This window comes from Equus quagga, chromosome 4 (genome assembly GCF_021613505.1).
Source record: "Equus quagga isolate Etosha38 chromosome 4, UCLA_HA_Equagga_1.0, whole genome shotgun sequence".
Taxonomy (NCBI): Eukaryota; Metazoa; Chordata; class Mammalia; order Perissodactyla; family Equidae; genus Equus; species Equus quagga.
Window position 1 is genome coordinate 16,398,104 of NC_060270.1, and position 17,401 is coordinate 16,415,504.

The following is a 17,401-nucleotide window of genomic DNA, read 5'->3' on the forward strand; positions in this document are numbered from 1 at the left end:
AAACTCACTCATTTCACTAACAGTCTGCTTGCTCCCTCTCCCTCCTCTTATTATGCTAAGTTGGTGCTATGACTTCACTCTCCATGGAAGCTAAGTTTCTCTATCCTGGATGCTTGGAATGGACCAGAGAAAAGCTATTAGAGGATAACGGTCATGTCTAAAAAATCACATTTATTTATCTTCACCTGCCCTCCTCATGTCATTATCATTCCACAGAGATCTGTATATAGAAAGCAGAGATTAAATAGCCGAGACAAACATCAAACGGATAACAGCAGTACAAAATAGATGAATGTGGCCTCTTTTCCAATGATCTGAGGGTCTTTATATATACTGAGCCTGATTCTCATTGGGACAGACCAGTAGCCTGAACAGCTGCCTAGGATGTTTGTGTAGGCTGAAGCTTATCCTCTCCTGACTATATATCTTTGTCCCTTTTTTTTTTTTTAAAAAAATAAGTGTTTAATGTAAAGTACCAGTTCTTTCCTACAGCCAGAATTATACTTTGATACTAGATCTTGATTTTGGATTTTCTTTTCAGATATCTATTGGCATAGCTAGTCTTTTATTTTGCTTGATAGGTTTATACTGCCTTGAGTAAGGCCACTGGGGTCCATAAATAGATGGCAATGTGTTTGAATCTCATAATCACACTTAGATTTCAAAAAGCCTTCCGTTTCACAGAGGCGATATAGGCTCAGTCATTATTTTCAAGTGTTTTAACAATTGATAATTACCAGAGGAGGTCTTAACGTTAAAAAAAAAATGTGATTGACCTTTGCAACAGATGCATATATAAAATCCTATTTCATATATTTTTAAATCACTCTCCCCTGCTGTAAATAGAGAGCTATGATATATACATTTATATACGTGTGCACAATCAGCCTTAGAAATACCGCTGTGAAGGAGATGAGGATAGATGATTTTCTATTTATTTGACAAATACACTATTACGTAGACAGGTTAAGTGATTTGTCCTGTAAGGAAGGGTGGAGCTGGGATAAAAAGCCCTGCCACATCGGCTCTCACATTATACCACTCTGGAATTGGGTAGCCATCATTGTTTTTGAGCGACCTGATGATGATAAATAATGCTGAGGCAGTTAGTTTGAGCTCGTGTCACTATAAAAGTTGATATTGGTACAAGTGAGGTCTTGGACTCCCCTGTCACAAGAGCTAGTCCATTAGCTCTGAAATGACACAATATGAAGCAAAGGCTTCTTTGAGGCAGAACTCGCTCATCAATGCCCTGCTGTCCTCCTGGGATCTCAGACAAGGGCTGGAGCTTTCTGCTGTCCCTATCTATGAACTGCTTCAAGTTGCAACTGTTCTGTACTGTACACGAGGGCTGCATCCTCTTAAGTTCCTGACCTTAGATAGTCTTTCTCTATTTTCGTACATATTTGCATGTCTCTTACACTGCTATATTTGATAAAAAATGGGCCTAACTGTTATTTGGCCAGGGAAAGACTATTTTGGTATTATTTTAACTCCTTATTATCTATTTTGTTGATTATTTGTGTGAATAAAAAAAAAATCCTAAATTTCTTGCCTCTTGTCATGCTTCTGGTTAATGTTTGCCAGTGTTATCTGGTAAATTCTTAGGAAATATAATTTTATTTTAATAAATCCTAAACAAAATATGGTTGTGAAAGAAAACCAATAGAGAAAAACATAATGAATTTTACAGTGAAATGTAATAAGTTACTTAATTTTGAAATATCTGCCGCTCTTACTCATTTATATCAGCGTGTAACATTGGCAAAAATTAGTTACCTATATTGAGTTTTTTTTAAGTGTAGGGACAAAATTGTAAGTTTTTTTTCTAGTGATAAGAACTGTAACCCCGGCAGCATGCTAGCACCTGAGCAACATCTGCCACGTGGAACTGGCCTCCGTGACTTCTCATCAAGGAGACTGCACTAGCAATACCTTTAAGAAAGCTGCTTCTGTTTAGGACCCAGACTGCACGAAGAATGCCCCCCTTCCCTGCAGAACCCCGGCTAGCTGTTATCTCATCAGGTACCCAGTCTGCAGCTGCCGCTCAGACACTCAGCGTGTCTTTGGGACGATTCGCAGTGGAATAGGAAAGGATGCAGAGCTCTGTCGTACCAGTACGTTTATTGTAAGGAACTAGTTATGCTGCAACTTCTCCACTTTTTTATATTCTAGGCAACACACCAGTGAATATAATTCATAATGAACATATTCAACATTTTTCCCATCAGTTCAATACATTATTCATAAATATTAGAGATGGAAAAGGCCTAGTAGATTACCGAGTCCAAACCTTCTTTCTGCACGGCCCTTTCTCCCAATTGTTGATGCTAGCTCAAAAACACAACAACAACAACAAATCACACAAGGAAAGCAACAAATCCACAAGTTTTACAAGTAAAAAGGAAAGCTCGTAAGGGGCCAGTATTGAGGCTGGGGAAGTCCATGGCCTTGCCTTGCTGCTGGTGGCACTCATGGAGGACTAGGAGTATGGGTGGCTCTTTGCTGTGAAGACAGGCCAAGGGAGGGGACCACCGATTTCTCCTCTTGAGAATCATAATTCAAGGTAAAGCCCAAGAGGCAATACCATGTCCTCGGCCAAGTGTTTACTATCTGTCTCCACAAGCTGGTGTGGACTCAGGCACTCCTCTCCAGTTAGAACTTGAGATACTGACGATAATGATAAAAAGAAAATGTATAAATGAATAGAGAGTTAAAACTACTAGAGAATGCTCCCTGGGATTATCTGTACTATCAAGATACGAAAACTTTGCAGATGCTACTGTCTCTCTAGAGGAATAAATGCTTGCATTTTAATATTCTCAGCAGCTGGTTCCTGTTGAATGCCATCAGGATGATTCAGCCACCCACCAGGAACACCAGTAACAGCAAGTGCACACACAGAAATCTGCAAAACTTTCTTCTCTTGATGCCAACACCATTACTCTGGCAAAGTCAGAACCCTTTATTGAATTACCAGTTCTACTAAATGTGACCTTGTTCCCCTCACAAATACCAGCTCACTCTCAAATAAATGGAATTTCTAGCTGATTAAGATGCGACATTCTTCCTGACTTGAGCACACCCTGTTGTCAGCCTCTCCTCAGCCATGTTCACGGGATCTGCCCCTTTTTAATTTTCTCATTATTCACTGTAACCTTGAAGGACCAGCAAGATCCACAGACACCCCAAGGCCACCTTGTATGTTGACTTGCCTAAGCCAAACCTGTGCATTTAATGCTATATCTCTACCTTGGCGAGCCTCAAGTTACTTTATCATTTCCATTTTTCAGAAGTTTCCCTTTTCCACAGAATGTGGTTGCATGCCAGAAAAAACAGAAATGTGTAAATGAACTGCATTGACCAGAGACCTCATTAATACGGAATTACCATGCGATACTCAACTTGGATAAAAATTCTATACTTGCCCCCTTCTTCAAACAGACCAGATTAGACACTGAAGGGAAGAAATGCCAAAGATGACAGCTAGCTATCAAAAATGTCTCACTGCTTCATTTTCAGGTCCCCAAAGTAAAATCTAAGGACATTCAACACAGATTCAGGTGCTCTCAACAGCCATGAAAATATACGGCTGGAGAGGGAATCTATAAATGTAATGAATACACAATTGGCTTATAACAGATGCAACTAAAATTAAATTCGATATCTTGACCTGCTCTCCAAAGTGAAAGTTTCTAGTTCAGGCTACAGACAGAGATATAACAAGCTCATTAATCACACGAACCAGAACTATAAGCTGACACTTTTGGGGATGCTGCAAAGAGCAATCCTAAGTGGTTGGGGGGTCTGGGGGAACCTGTGAGAGAAGGTGGCACTGACAGTCTACAATGAGCAATGCTGATACTTTTGATGGTGAACATAGGTTGGCACTAGTGGTTGACCATCTGCTACTCTAAACTTCCAGGAAAGAATTTAAGAATTTTTGTTAGGAAGTAATAAGCCCTATGGAAAAAGATTCGATATATTTTTATTCGGTTCCTATTATGTAAAAGTCATTATGTTTGTTGCTTGAGGAGATACTGAACTAAAGAAGATCGATCTATGACCTCAAGAAGAATGTTGTCAGGAAAGATCTAGAGGCAGAGGAATATTAATAATAGTGGCAGCTGTAGTAACAGCAATGATATTGAGTGATGACCATGTGCTAGTCATCATGCTAAGCGCTTTATATACTCCATTTCATGGAGTTCTTACGATATCCCAGCAAGGTAGTTATCATTTTCCTATTCACAGATGTGGAGAGTGAGGCCAAGTCAAATTAAGGGCCTTGCCCTGAATTACACAGAGCTGTTCCTTACATTGCAGATAAACACATGAATGGCTAACCTATAAGACAGACCATGACAAGAGCCATTAAAAGAAAGAGTATCGTAGAAATAAAGGAGGCAGAATTTGCTTCCATTTGGGAACACCAGGGGAAAAGGAACAGGGATGTGAAAATGAGGTACGTGCCCAGGAAACCAGGAGCAGCCCAGTTCGTAATGTGTTTAAAGTTGTTGAATCAGCACCCTCTGATCAGAACTTATACTTTGATAAGATAATAAGATACACTGATCTGTACAGGAAGATTTCTATGAAGAAGGACTTCTTTTCAAAAGACCTAATTCCAGTTTCTCAAAAAATTTTTTCTTTTCTTTCTTCTTTCCTTCTTTTTGTTGGTGGAGGTAGAAAGAAGAGAAAGGAGATACGAGTATCCCTTTGAGGGACCATGGGGGTCAGGGGAGCAGTGTTAAGAGCAGAGGGTCTTCAGGGAGTGCATAGTCTGGGTGCATTTTCTTTCATTCTCTAGAATGTCTTATCTCTACCATACATATCTGTTCCTGCCCCATCTAAGGGGGAGTTATTGATACAGAAATAGGAACCCCAAGCGCTTGTTTCCTTTGCTCTCTTCTTCAATGACTTCTGAAATATCATCCATCTTTTGTTTTTATAGATCTGTTTTAGAGGTCTGGCTTGTGGTGTAGCAGCAAGAAAACTTGTGTTCTAGTAAAATTTGCCCTTCCCATCTTGAGAAAGTTTTGTCACTTTTCTGTTTAAATTTTCTGATTGGCAAAGTGAATGGTCTAAGCCCAAATGGCATTTCTCAATCTGTTAAACCCCCTGCCCACTTTGATGAAAATAAAACCTTGTGCTTTTCTGTAACTTCTACCACTCTCTCCTATTTAGAAGACTGGTTCACAGAATCCAGTGTATAGTACCACTAGTCAAGAGGAATGTATGGATCTTTAGTTTCTCTATTTTTTCAGTTTTCCTTTTAAATTGTGTTTTCCAAATATAAGTCATTGCAATATATAAAATATACATTTTTTCAAATTCTGCATGGTCCTGCACCAGATATTCCAACATTCCTTTCTGGAGAGTTTGCTCACCCATGCAACCCATATAGAGATATCTAAGGCTCCTCTAAGCTCTAAGATGCAATGATTATGATTCTATGATGCTGACATTTGCTTTGTCGACACTTAAAGCAGAGCTTTTCAACTTCAAACAATAGCATAACAAGTTGTTACAACAATTACACTTATATGAATCTTTAAGCGGATGTGCATAACAGCACTTTACTACTATTATGACACTGGACAGCCAAAGCTTATGAGGTTGTTAAAATTCTCTGCAAAAGTGAATTCTACAGTTGGTTATATCCTACAGGGAAAAAAATACTGTATTGCCTTTCTGTCTACTTTTAAAATTGATCGATTCTTCCTTTCGGTATCTGTTAATTTTGCAGCCAGCCACAAGCTTTAAACATCTCCAATAACTTTAATAATTAGCCCCCACACTGTCACGGCTGCTGTGTCTCACCCTTCTGACCTTGCCCACTGAGTTCACTCCTACTGATGTAATCACACATGCTCCTTTGTAGTCACATTCGTCACAGTGCTCATTAGAATTATCATCATTCCTATTGTACCTTACGTCAACGAAATTAAATGTGCTCATGCAATTGTTGTCATTTTAATTTTTTCAGCTAGGATTTCTTCCTCCAGAAGGACAATTTTGTTTTATCTGATCAATAAATAACTAGCCAGTCAAATGACTCTGGAAAAATTGGTAGAAAATCATTGATTGGGGCAAAATCTTAAGTCTAGAGAGGTTTTTGTAAACGTGGGCAGTGGCATTTCACTGACCTCGAATCCACAGGTTCAAAGTTTATTAGCGTAGCCTTGGTCTTTCAATCTATTACAGCAACAAGTATCAAATATGCATGATTTATACTTATGTGTGTGTTGAACTTAGTAAATTAGTTAAAAGTCAAGTTCTTTTTAAAGAAATATTCAGTCTGTTCCACACTGACTAATTCACTGACCTTAGGATATAGCCTAAAATATTCTTTTTGTTGTAGCCTAAACTTTTTTTGTTTAATAGAGTATATAGACTGTGAAGTGGCAATGTAGTTCATTGTGACAATCTATATATTCCTTAACTTTTGCTCTTTCTATGGTCAGAGTACGTACAAATAAATAAATCCATGATAGTTTAAGTCTAGGAATTTTTGTTTGGCTCAACTCTGAAAACATAGCTTAAATAGAGTTGAAAGCTTGGCATTTCATCATTGCTTTATATTATACGGCTTACAATGCCACCTTATAAAAGGTATATTCGTTTATTTTCATGTTCAATCAAAAGTGTAGGGTTTCAGGTCTGGGAATGAATTACAGATCGTTCTCTCCTGGTTATTTTTGGCTTTAAGTATATTGATCATTTTATCATTTTCTTGTTTTAAACTGCTTTAAACACAGCACAAATGTTATTCTCATCATGCCAGAAATGGGTTTGGAATTGATTTTGAGTTTCCATCAATTTTACTCTTTGCTCTCTGCGAGAAGTTTTTCACTCGCTTAAATTCAAAAGGATAGTTTTGTTCAAAAGATGTCAGAGTACAGCATTTAGAGATCTTTAGCTGGACAAGAAAACTCACATTTCCTACTTTCTGAAAGAATAGAAATCACTGAATTTATTACTATGGACTTTATTAAAATTAGTGAAGAATCATTCATACGAATGCAATTTCAAGGGCTGCCTCCCTCTTTCTCTTCATGTAAGTGTTCGACAAAAGCACGTATCTTCTGAGAAGCTGGCCTGATTGGTCCAGGTTGGCACTGTTTCAGTGTTTGGCCTACGGCGGCTGCTTAGGAATAATTTTATCTCATCCTCTCTATTTTCCTGGACTATATCGGACTCAGACACGTGGGATGCAAAGTAAATCCAAGTCCCTTAAAAATACTATGTCTTTTGGTACTAAAGCCAAGCCCAGTTCTACTTTGGCCAAATGAGCTTATCAAGATTTAACAAGAGATATTCAGTAATATCTCCAAGTTATGAGAAGGCATTCTACTAAGGAAGATAATTTATTACATACAGTATACATATATTTTCTCTCCTGGTATGGGGAGGGATGTGATCAAACTTATTCTGTTGGTACTGAGAATAATCTAACTCTGACATGAATCTTACGGCGATTACTCATTTCAATTAATTTAAAAAGAAATAAATAAGTAGCTCTTTCCATATTAAAACAGATCCTGGAGATCTATTGCAGAAAATATTTTCGTTTCCATAAAGGCACCTTACTAACACAGCTGCTCTGCCCTCCTCTGTGCCGTCACAATTCAGAATTTGTAACATTTCAGCCAGGTTCTCTAGACTAATTGGATGAAACAATTGCATTACAGCATTAAGATTCCTTTGCAGAATCAAATGAGAGAAGATGTCCACAGTTCAGATAGCCTGGAAGATTTGTAACAAATACAGCCCAATTCCTATATATTCCATGCATTTTTCTACATTTACAGTAATAATCACTTATATAGTAAGTGCTAGGATTTAACTTCATACTCTGGAATATCAACAAACATAGGGAGAAATTTAGATACGTAAACTTTGTTTCCCACCCCATCCTTACTTCTTCCCAGCACTATGCTTTGTGTTTCAGAACAAATGCTTCATCTCTTTTGAAAAGTGCCAGGAAATCTCTTCTCCAGCTATCTAGGCCCTTGATTTTACATGTGTAATATGACACACCTTGAAACAGAAAGCCCCACAAACTAGAGTGGGATGTTAATTTAAATACAGACTTAGGGGGAAGAGCTCCATCTACTGAATCAGTTAGATCATAGTTTGCACCCTATATTATCCCATTCACTACTTCCAACCTCTTAGAGGCTCTGGAGAGAACAGAAAAGTTACACACCAAAAAGCAGCTTTGAGTCTGATGCCGTTTTGAATATTTTCCAGATACCCTGAGCCCCTTCCCTCTGCCCTTCCCAATCTCCGAAGCTTTCCGTGTTTCAACATCAAAGAAAAATGAGATGCTTTGCTATATAAACCATCCCTGGAAAGAGGTAGAAAGCCATTGGTTACTGAAGGCAAAACTCCAGAGAGCTAAAGAGAAAGCTCCAGAAAGAAAATCGCTCTACCTGGCCGGCTGAGTAGCGCAGGTAGGAAGCCAAGAGAAAAGCAGTCTACTTACTCCTCCTGCCTGCATCATTGCTGGGGGACGTCTGCAGCCACCCAGGATCAGCTCCTCTGGGCTCTCCTCAGCTGCACAGTGTTGTTGTGGCATTGGGAATTTGCTGTGGCTTCGTAAGATTATGGGGATATGCTTCAGCAAGCCAAAAAAGTCACAAACAAAATTCGGGAGAGAAAAAAAAGTACAAAAACAGCTGATCTTACTGGAGAAGCTCTTGGCATTTTCCTACATATGCCACAATTTTCTTTGGTATTTCCTGGTTCTGTGATCAGAAATATTATCATATCATGTTTATTATTGTTGTTTGCAGGGTTGCTGGTGGCGAGGGGTGGTACAGTGAGGGCAAACTGACTGGGCAGCAGCCAGGTAAAGATTACTTCTCCCACTTGTTTGAAAGCTTTCCAGGAGATCACAAGGTTAAAAAGTTTCTTCCTCAGAATACTGAAGACATACAGAAATCATATATGGGAAAAAATGGCCATAGTCTTTCTAGATTGGGAAAGTAAAAAACTTCTTAATACGGTAACAGATACAGAACCAAGCAAATTGTATCTGAATAAACCCGAACGTTAATATAGCTGCATAAAATTAAAGAGTGTGTAAAACTTATAAAAATACTTTTTAAATTATGATAAATTATTAGACTGCAAGCAGATATTAATAAGTATATACATATACTACATAATCAGATGAAGGCAACAGTTAATTGGATTCTTAAATTACGGAAAAATAATAAAATATAATAAATTAATAAAAGTTTGCATTAATGCTAATCCTCTTTTATGCAAAAATAGAAGTAATATAAATGAAACCGGAGTTGTGTCTCTGTGTGGGTGTGTATGTGTGTATATATATATATGTATATCTGCACAAAGTATTATTGACTGACATTGAAAGGTGATATATTGCACAGAAATCAAAACTTTGAATTATTTTAAATTGGGCATTTAAAATATCAGCATAAACCTAGCAGGTTTTTTTCTTTTCTTTATACATTTAAGTTTCAGGTTCTGTTTCAAAAGATTAAAAAAAAAACAAATTAGAAAAGCATTGCATATCAATATGTATTTTGTAAAAAAATTCATTTCATTTATTAGAATATTTAGTTCTCCAAAAACGACTAATTGGATTTTCTTCAAGCCCTTGCAAGACAAGTTCAGTTCTGAGTTAAGAATAACTAACAGAAATTTCACCTCAAAATGAAATTTGTTCGGATAGTTATAAAGACCTGAAAAACAAGATTATCTCCCCCATAACTATAACAAACAGCTAATGAATAAATATATTCTGGCAAGAATCGATAAGAATTGCAAAGCCTGAGAGGGTCATCGCAGACTGGAGAGAGCACCAAGTGCGGGAACGTCAAACGGAGTTAATGGAGATAAAGCATTCTGAAAAATGGAAAACCTTAACCATCACTGACAGCAAAGAATATACTTCAGCCGCGAGGACAACAACACGACAAAACCAAACACCCCAAAACAACTGGAAATATATCTCTCCAGAAGCAAAGTATGACTACTTATTAAGCAAGAGGAGAACCTAGTCCTTTGTCACTCCCTTTGGAAGCGTGGCTTGAAAAAAAAAGAAAAAGGTTGCACAAAGATATATGTGTTCCTCTTCTGGTATTATTGCAGGCCCACCTAGATGGAGCTTTCGATTCCAGATGAGCTCAGGCATGTTCAGACTAGCACATCTTTGCTCTGGAAGCACAGAGCTGCTATCATTTCACTGGCAAATTCTCGTATCCCCAAATTTATGCACAATAGACGCCCTTAAAAATTTGCAAATTTTCTACTTCAGTCAAATACTTCACTGAGTTAAATTTTTTCTTAATTTACTCTGCCAGTATTAAGCTGAAAAGTTAAGGCAGGCAACTCCTACAAGAAAGGAAAGTTGAATATACTTACCCTAAGTACAATGTGTAAGCCTTAACGGGGAAATCTACTCTTGCTCTATGATTTCTAGAAGGGAGTCCAGGTCTAAACTCAGCTCTCGCCCTTTTCCCTTCTGCAAAATTGAGTAGACTCACTGAAGGTGGCTCTGAGAGAGATCATACAAATCAACAGCCTTACCTGTGGCCATTCAGAAGACTGCACCTTGGTGTGTGTTTAAAACTATGAATAAAGTCAGATACAGCGCATGCTCAGCAGGCAATTTAAAAATATTTATAACATTGTTGTTGCAAAAACAAATTTCCTCAAACAAAGCAAAACTCACATTTCTTATCCATGCCAAGTTTAACGTTCTGAGACAAAGCTGTTTTGGAGTTTTCCGCTGGGGGAAAAAAAGGCTTCTAAAATTTTTTGTTGAACGAAAAATAGTTTTCCCTTCCCTTTTGGGGACTCTTAAAGGGGTGGAATAAATTTTCCTCCAAGTTTCAACAAAATTCACCTCTGCTAAGATAAGGCATTAGAAATTTAAGCTCTGTAAAAAATAATTTTGGAGAAAGTAACAAGGAACTAAGAACGATGGGTTTACAGAATGCGATGGTCATCTGAACCTTCAAAGCAGTCTTGTTTATTACGATATAAAAAAAAATCCTGATACAAACAGGATATATTATGTTATGTACAGATACATGACGCAGCGATAAGAATAATGTAGAGACAACCATTTGCATACCTAGAGAAGTTATGTTTTCCTTTTGCTAACTAAAATCTGAACTCTTCAAAACTGAAAAAGAAATACATCCAAAATTTAGGAGAAACCCAGTAATAATGTCAGTTTAATTCCTCTGGCTTACACAGCAAGCACGGAGAAGAAGGCAATCACTTGTCAGTCAGTTAAATTTCCAGTTACACAAAATGAAAATTTGATTAAATACAGTTTTTAAAGTACTAATTGCAGCAGGAATGCCTGTGTTACCCCTGGCTGGGAATTTCTCTTTCTCCTCCTTGAGTATCCCTAAGTGTTCCATTTTACCATCTATCACCAAACCCTGCACAGCCCACAGATCTCACAGATCTTATTTAAATCTCTCACTTAATTCTTAAGTCTCTGAATGACTTTCAGCCTCTGCTCTACTTTCCAGGGGTGCTCAGCTGGCCTCACAAAAGCTCCACAGACACATCGTTCAGTGTCTCTGATGCTTTCAAGCTCAGCAGAGGGTGCCAAAAAAAAAAAAAAAAAAATCAACGATTAAAAAAAAAGTTTATTAAAGTGAAACCAGGAGTGCAGATCTGAAGAAGTTGCTTCTACTTTTATTTCCCTCTCAACTCGGCACAGGTGTTTCCTAACTTCTCCTCCTGTGCATGCTGATGAGGGGAGGGTTAAATTAAGGTGAGGGAGTGGGCCAAGGACCGACCAGCGAGCATTTAGGATCTCCAGCCTCATGCGTTAATAGATGTGTTTAAAAATGGACCCCCCCCCAAAAAGCCTAGAATGAGGTTTCTTTTTGGCAAATGATTAAACCAGTATACTGAAATAATTAAAGCTTTGTCCTTAAATAAAGCATCAGATCAACAGAACAAAAACAAAGATAAAAATTGCACACACATATGCAGGCGCGCACACACACACACACTCTCTCACACACACAGATACACAAAACTAGCGGGTGAGGGGAGAAGGAAATTAAATAAAAGAAAACAAACAGAGTCCTAACAGGCCATTCTCCGAAAAGGAATCTAAATAAAAAGTCATATGATATCTGATAGTGCAGGACACGTCGCCAAGAACTGGAGCGGATTGCCTACAGGAAGAAAGGGCCAGTGTATTCCAGCTCAAAGAGCTTTTCTTTCCTCCTCCTCTATTTTTTTTCCCTTTTCTCCTCGACTGTGAATGTGTTACTCTCAGGTCAGATCCACGAAGAATCCCAGAATGACAGCGATCACCTTTCACTGGACTCTTGGTGGCACAGCTAGCTGATGGGAGCTGCCGGAGTTGGGTTCAAGAGGGGCTCGTGCAGTTTCCAGTAACAGCCTCTTACCGCCACCCCCTGCCCCTTTCACAGACCCCCTTGGTCACATCAAAAATAGACCCCCCAAAAAGGAAACGCGAAAAACAAAACAAAAAACAAAAATGCAAGCACGACAGCCCACAGCAACAAAAGAGTTCAGGGGAAGAAAATCAGAAACAAGCCAAAAGGGGGGGAAAAAAAAAAGCTCTTGCCTTCAATATAAAACTTTTTAAAGACCGAGTTTCTTTTCTCTTATTTTGATGACTTTCCTTTTAAAGATCTTTTCTCCTTACGCACTATTAAAAGCATTAAAAATCTCTACGAAAATATAGAAAAGTCTGGAGGCAATACAAGAATTTTGCTGAAGGAAACACATAACGGTAAGAAGTGAGCTACCCCAGGAAATTTTGGATTTGCCAAAAGTTCCCCTAATTCTAATGTCTTTCAGCGAGTTCAAGTGCAAACACTGGCCACCTAGCTCTTGTTTTTTCTCTGAGGGTCATTACTGAGGCAACACACACACAGTAAGGTTTCCCGAAAAGACTCCTTGTTATCAAGTTACTTCAAACATAAGGCGCTCACACCTCCCAGCCAGAAGGGTTTACTGACTAGACATCACACTCTGCCCTGTGTGCATTACACCCTTAAGAAGCAGTTATATAAATGCATTCTAAAAATATGGGAAAATGTATATATCTATATTTCCCCTACAGTTTTTCTCCCCAGGGACAGGAATAGTTTATATTTTCAGTGAATGGGGGAAAGAAAAGAAAAGAAAAGAAAAGAGTTTCTGAATCTTGAAACAACTGTTGTGGCTGGTTTCCACTTAATAAAATAGTTATCTGTAGTTAAGGGCTGTGCATAATATATATTTATGGATTTTTGTGGTGCTTGTGAATTTTTCCCCTTGTTCAGTTTTGTGTATGTACCTTAAAAAGATTTCCAAATGACAATCAAAATATAATATAAACGCATGAGGAGGAGAACTTTTAGAAAGAAAACATTTTCTTGGGTTGATAATTCAAGGATACTAGTATAAAGATACAAACGTACAGCATATATAAAAGATGGGATTGTTTACTACCTTTTGCACACACAGTTCACATGCTGATTTCTTTTTTCTTTTGTTAGAGCATTAATTTGAAAATGATAAGCATTCTGGAATGTTTGCTACAAACACAAATTCATGGTAAAAATATACATGCATAAGCAAAAAATCAAATGGAGAAGACAAAGGTACATGGCAATCAGAATCGTTGAAAAATCTCTGTCTAGACTGTATTTCGCTTGAACCAGTGTGTCACGGATGGGGCAAGTCAGCTCTCTGGGGGTTTTGTCATTTATGTAATTAGATAGAAACAAAAATAAAATACAAATATCTGCTCCCTTAGTACCTTTCTTAAAACTGACAAGTGACACAAGTGGTACCTTTTAAACAGATGGATGCAAAAACTTGTGAGACCGAATGAACTAATGTACCCCACTGGTATTTTGGGAACCCAAATTCCATAATTAACTTTTTACCCAAGTGGCAAAAGTAGAAGATGTTCTCGCCACTAAACTGATTATTTGGTGGGTCTTGTTCTCCCCTCCACAGGATTTTGGGGACCCAGAAAAGGTAAAGAGATGATAAGAGAAGATGCATCCTGAGCAACTTTTATTGTGAGTAGGAAAAAACAGCATAGAGTGAGCATAAGAACAGTTGGATTTAGGAAGATTAAAAGAGGAGAAAAGAGCAACATATCCAACTTAATTAGTCTTTTTCCCTTTTATTTTTTTAGGTCTATATGGGGGTGATGGGGAGGAAACATAACTGGATTTCTTTTGAATGTCTTTGTGTCTTTATAGAGTGAATGTTCTGTTCCTGTCTCTTTCTTTTTAGGCGAAAAACTAATAAAAATAGAAAAACATATATCAGACATTAAGCTCACTCCCCCCCCCCCCCTTCCCTTTGTAAAGAACTCTTTGTTCTCTAGTGAAAATGCTGAAAAATCCCCGGGCAGCTACTCCCTGAAACAAGTGCAAAACACTTAGAGGCTTTTGGGCTGGCTGGGAGCCAGGAACCCTCCCGCTGTCTGGTTAGAAGAGGAAAAAAAGAAGAGAGAGGGAGAGGGAGAGAGGGGAAGAGAGATGGGGGGGCAGAGAGAGAGAGAGAGAGGAAGAGAGAGAGAAGGGAAGAGAGAGAGAGAGAGAGAGAGAGAGAGAGGAATTGGAGCTTCCTTTAATAGACATAGGAAGCAGCGTTTTTTTTTTCTTTTTCTTTTTTTTCAAAACTGGCGGTCAAGCGTTAAGTAACTCCCGTCTAAATCCACCTGCTAGAAATGAACTTGGGTAACCCCCCAGGGGTGCACAAAGACAGGAAAGACAGTAACATACTCCATACTCTTTCCCACCCCCCGTTGTACTGCTTCCATTCTTTCTGCTCCCATACACAAATGCCCACAGATCTCACGCCGCCCCCCTTACCCCCAACAACAAACACAGCGAAATACATGCTCCCTCAGTCTCCTTAAAAAAAAAAAAAAAAAAAAAAAAAGGCTTTTCCATCTCGGTTGCGACACAGTGATAAGGGGTAGCGAACATCTCATACCTGGTGTGAATGCTAATCAGTCAGGAGTTCTCCTTTTCCCAAGACAGGGAACTGTTTCCTTCCAAATTTATTAGAACCTCCTCCACTGCCTCTTTGAAAAACCTTCTTTGTCACCCTCTCCCAAGTCCCGATACTTCTTTAAAAAAAAAATGGCTTCGGAGCTCCTTCTATTCTTGATATTGATTCTCTCTCTCCCCCCACCCCTCCTCCTCTCTCCTGTCTGTGTCTCTTCTGAGTGGTCTATTGATAAGTCCCTGGAGGCACTGGGTCAGCCTGCCCGTAGGAAACCAGACACAATGCACAAATCTCCGAGTGCCATTCTGCCATCAGCAAGCAGACCACGTTTAGGAGAGAGAGAGAGGAAAAAAAAAAACAGTAGAGCAAGAGACAGAGAGAGAGAGAGAGAGAGAGAGACCAACCGAGGGAGGGAGAGAGAGACCGAGAGAGGAAGAGAGAGGGGGGAGAGAGGGAGAGAGAGAGAGAGAGAGAGAGAGAGAGAGAGAGAGAGAGAGAGAGACAGACACACGGAAGGAGAGAGAGAGTGTGAGAAAAAGACTGATTGGAACAGGAGGGAGGGAGAGAGAGAAAGGGAGAGGGAGAGAGAGCGCGAGAGGGAGAGCGACACTGCCAGTCAGGTTAATCATCCCTACTTTAATTAGCTGTTCGGCTTAGACATAAAACAATTGAATTTGAATGATCTGTCAGCAGGCTCGGCTGAACCAAAGGGGAAAAGCGAATATTACAAAAAGACTGTTGGTGTGTTCTGATAAGCAATACTGCTCGTACTGACAAATCCTCAAAGGGGGAACTATTAAAACTTACAACTAAACAAAAAGTGCAAATACAAATGGCACTAGATAGAGGTCTTTTAAAAAAATGGAGTTTTCCCCCCTAGTTTTATGAACGGTAGATATTTATGTGCAGGTGCCAACATATTAGGGTCTGCGTGTAATGTGTGAAAGTTTATTAACGATGCTCTAGGAGCGTAGCAGACAGATGCTGCAGAGAACAAGACAGGTACGGTCGGATGCTGAGTCTAGATCTTGGAGGGAGATGGATGCTGGAGGAAGAGGCACCGTGGCAAGAGATCAGCACAGACAAAGTCAGTGGGCAGACAGGCAGACAGATCTGAGGCACGGCACGATCTCGGCTAAAAAGGCAAAAGTTCTGATGCAATAATAGGTGCAAAACAATCCATCCATCCTCCTCTCCCGGGAGCGCTCCAAGGTACAGTTAAAATGGATTAATCTCTGTGACAAACAGAGCTGGCAAGGCAGACTATGGCAGACACTGAAGGCGATTTGCAGACCCAGAGAAAATACCAGAGCCGGGAAAAGCCACAGAGATCAATCTCTCCACGCCCTGATTTAGCAGATGAGGAAACTGAGGCCCAGAGCGCAGGCTAATAAATCACAAAGGCAACAGCAGCATCCACACTGGAACCCAGGGCTCCAGCGGCCCATCAAGCCAGTGCTCCTTCCATCATACCAGCTAACCTCCAGCTTTCTTTAAAGGTTCTGACCCAACAGGTATGGAAATCACCCTTGTCTCCAGAATAACAAGGTTCTCCATCTACACAGCTAGTGCACAAACCTCCAGTTTTTAAAAATGTCTAAATAGCTAAGTGGAAATATTTTTTGGTCCGTTTTGAATCCTAGGGATAGGGATTTAAGTCCTTCATTCACTCTCAGAGAAAAGCAAAAAAATATAACATCACAGAGGCCCTGTCTCAGCAACATATAGCTGGTGCCACATTCCAAGTAGAGAAGGCCGGTGGATGGACATAACGACCTCTCCTAGAATTTGCAATTCTCTCTGTGAGTATTGTCTGCTATATATCACCATGAAAAAAGATGTTTCTCCCATCCAATTCACTTTTAAAATATAGGCACACTGTGGGTGAAAGAGATCGAGTCTCTCAATTTACAGCATCGTTTTAAATCACTGATGAGATTTTCTATCTGGAAGATTAGCTATGGGCAACTTTCTTATAGATTTCAACTGAAACAAGCCACTAAAATAAAAAGGGGAAACTGTATTATCTGCCCACATATTTGATGGTATCTTTTTTTGGACACATATGATCATATTCAGTAAGGATCTCCCTCTTGACAACAGATAATTGAAGGTAAATTTTTTAAAGGAAAAAAGAGGTGCTTATGAGGAGAACACTGCCATCAGATGCGACTAGAGAGATTAAGTCTCTCGTCCTAAAACAAGGATCATGGTGTACATAAAAGCAAAAACTCTCTCTCAGTCATGCTTCAGCAACGACGTTGCTACTTAGGGTGAAAGAAGAAAACTGAAAGAAATGTCAGGCACCTGGGAACCCACTCGATGGCAAGTCATCCGAGAGAAGTCATAGCCAGAGTAATTTAGTTTATTTGCACACCAACCTCTTTAACAATGGCTGCTGTGA

At 39.2% G+C, this 17,401-nt stretch overlaps 1 protein-coding gene across 29 annotated transcripts in view; it reads right to left on the bottom strand.

The window, feature by feature from the left end:
- ZBTB20 (zinc finger and BTB domain containing 20) overlaps positions 1-17,401 on the bottom strand; it is a 770,585-nt gene that overhangs the window by 123,067 nt on the left and 630,117 nt on the right. Inside the window, exon 1 of one of the 29 annotated variants that reach the window (XM_046659202.1) lies at positions 14,983-15,111. The exons of the other annotated variants lie outside the window; for them this stretch is intronic. The gene's annotated coding sequence lies outside the window, so the exon portion shown is untranslated. Of the gene's footprint in view, positions 1-14,982; positions 15,112-17,401 lie in introns of those variants that run through there. 29 annotated transcript variants of the gene reach the window in all.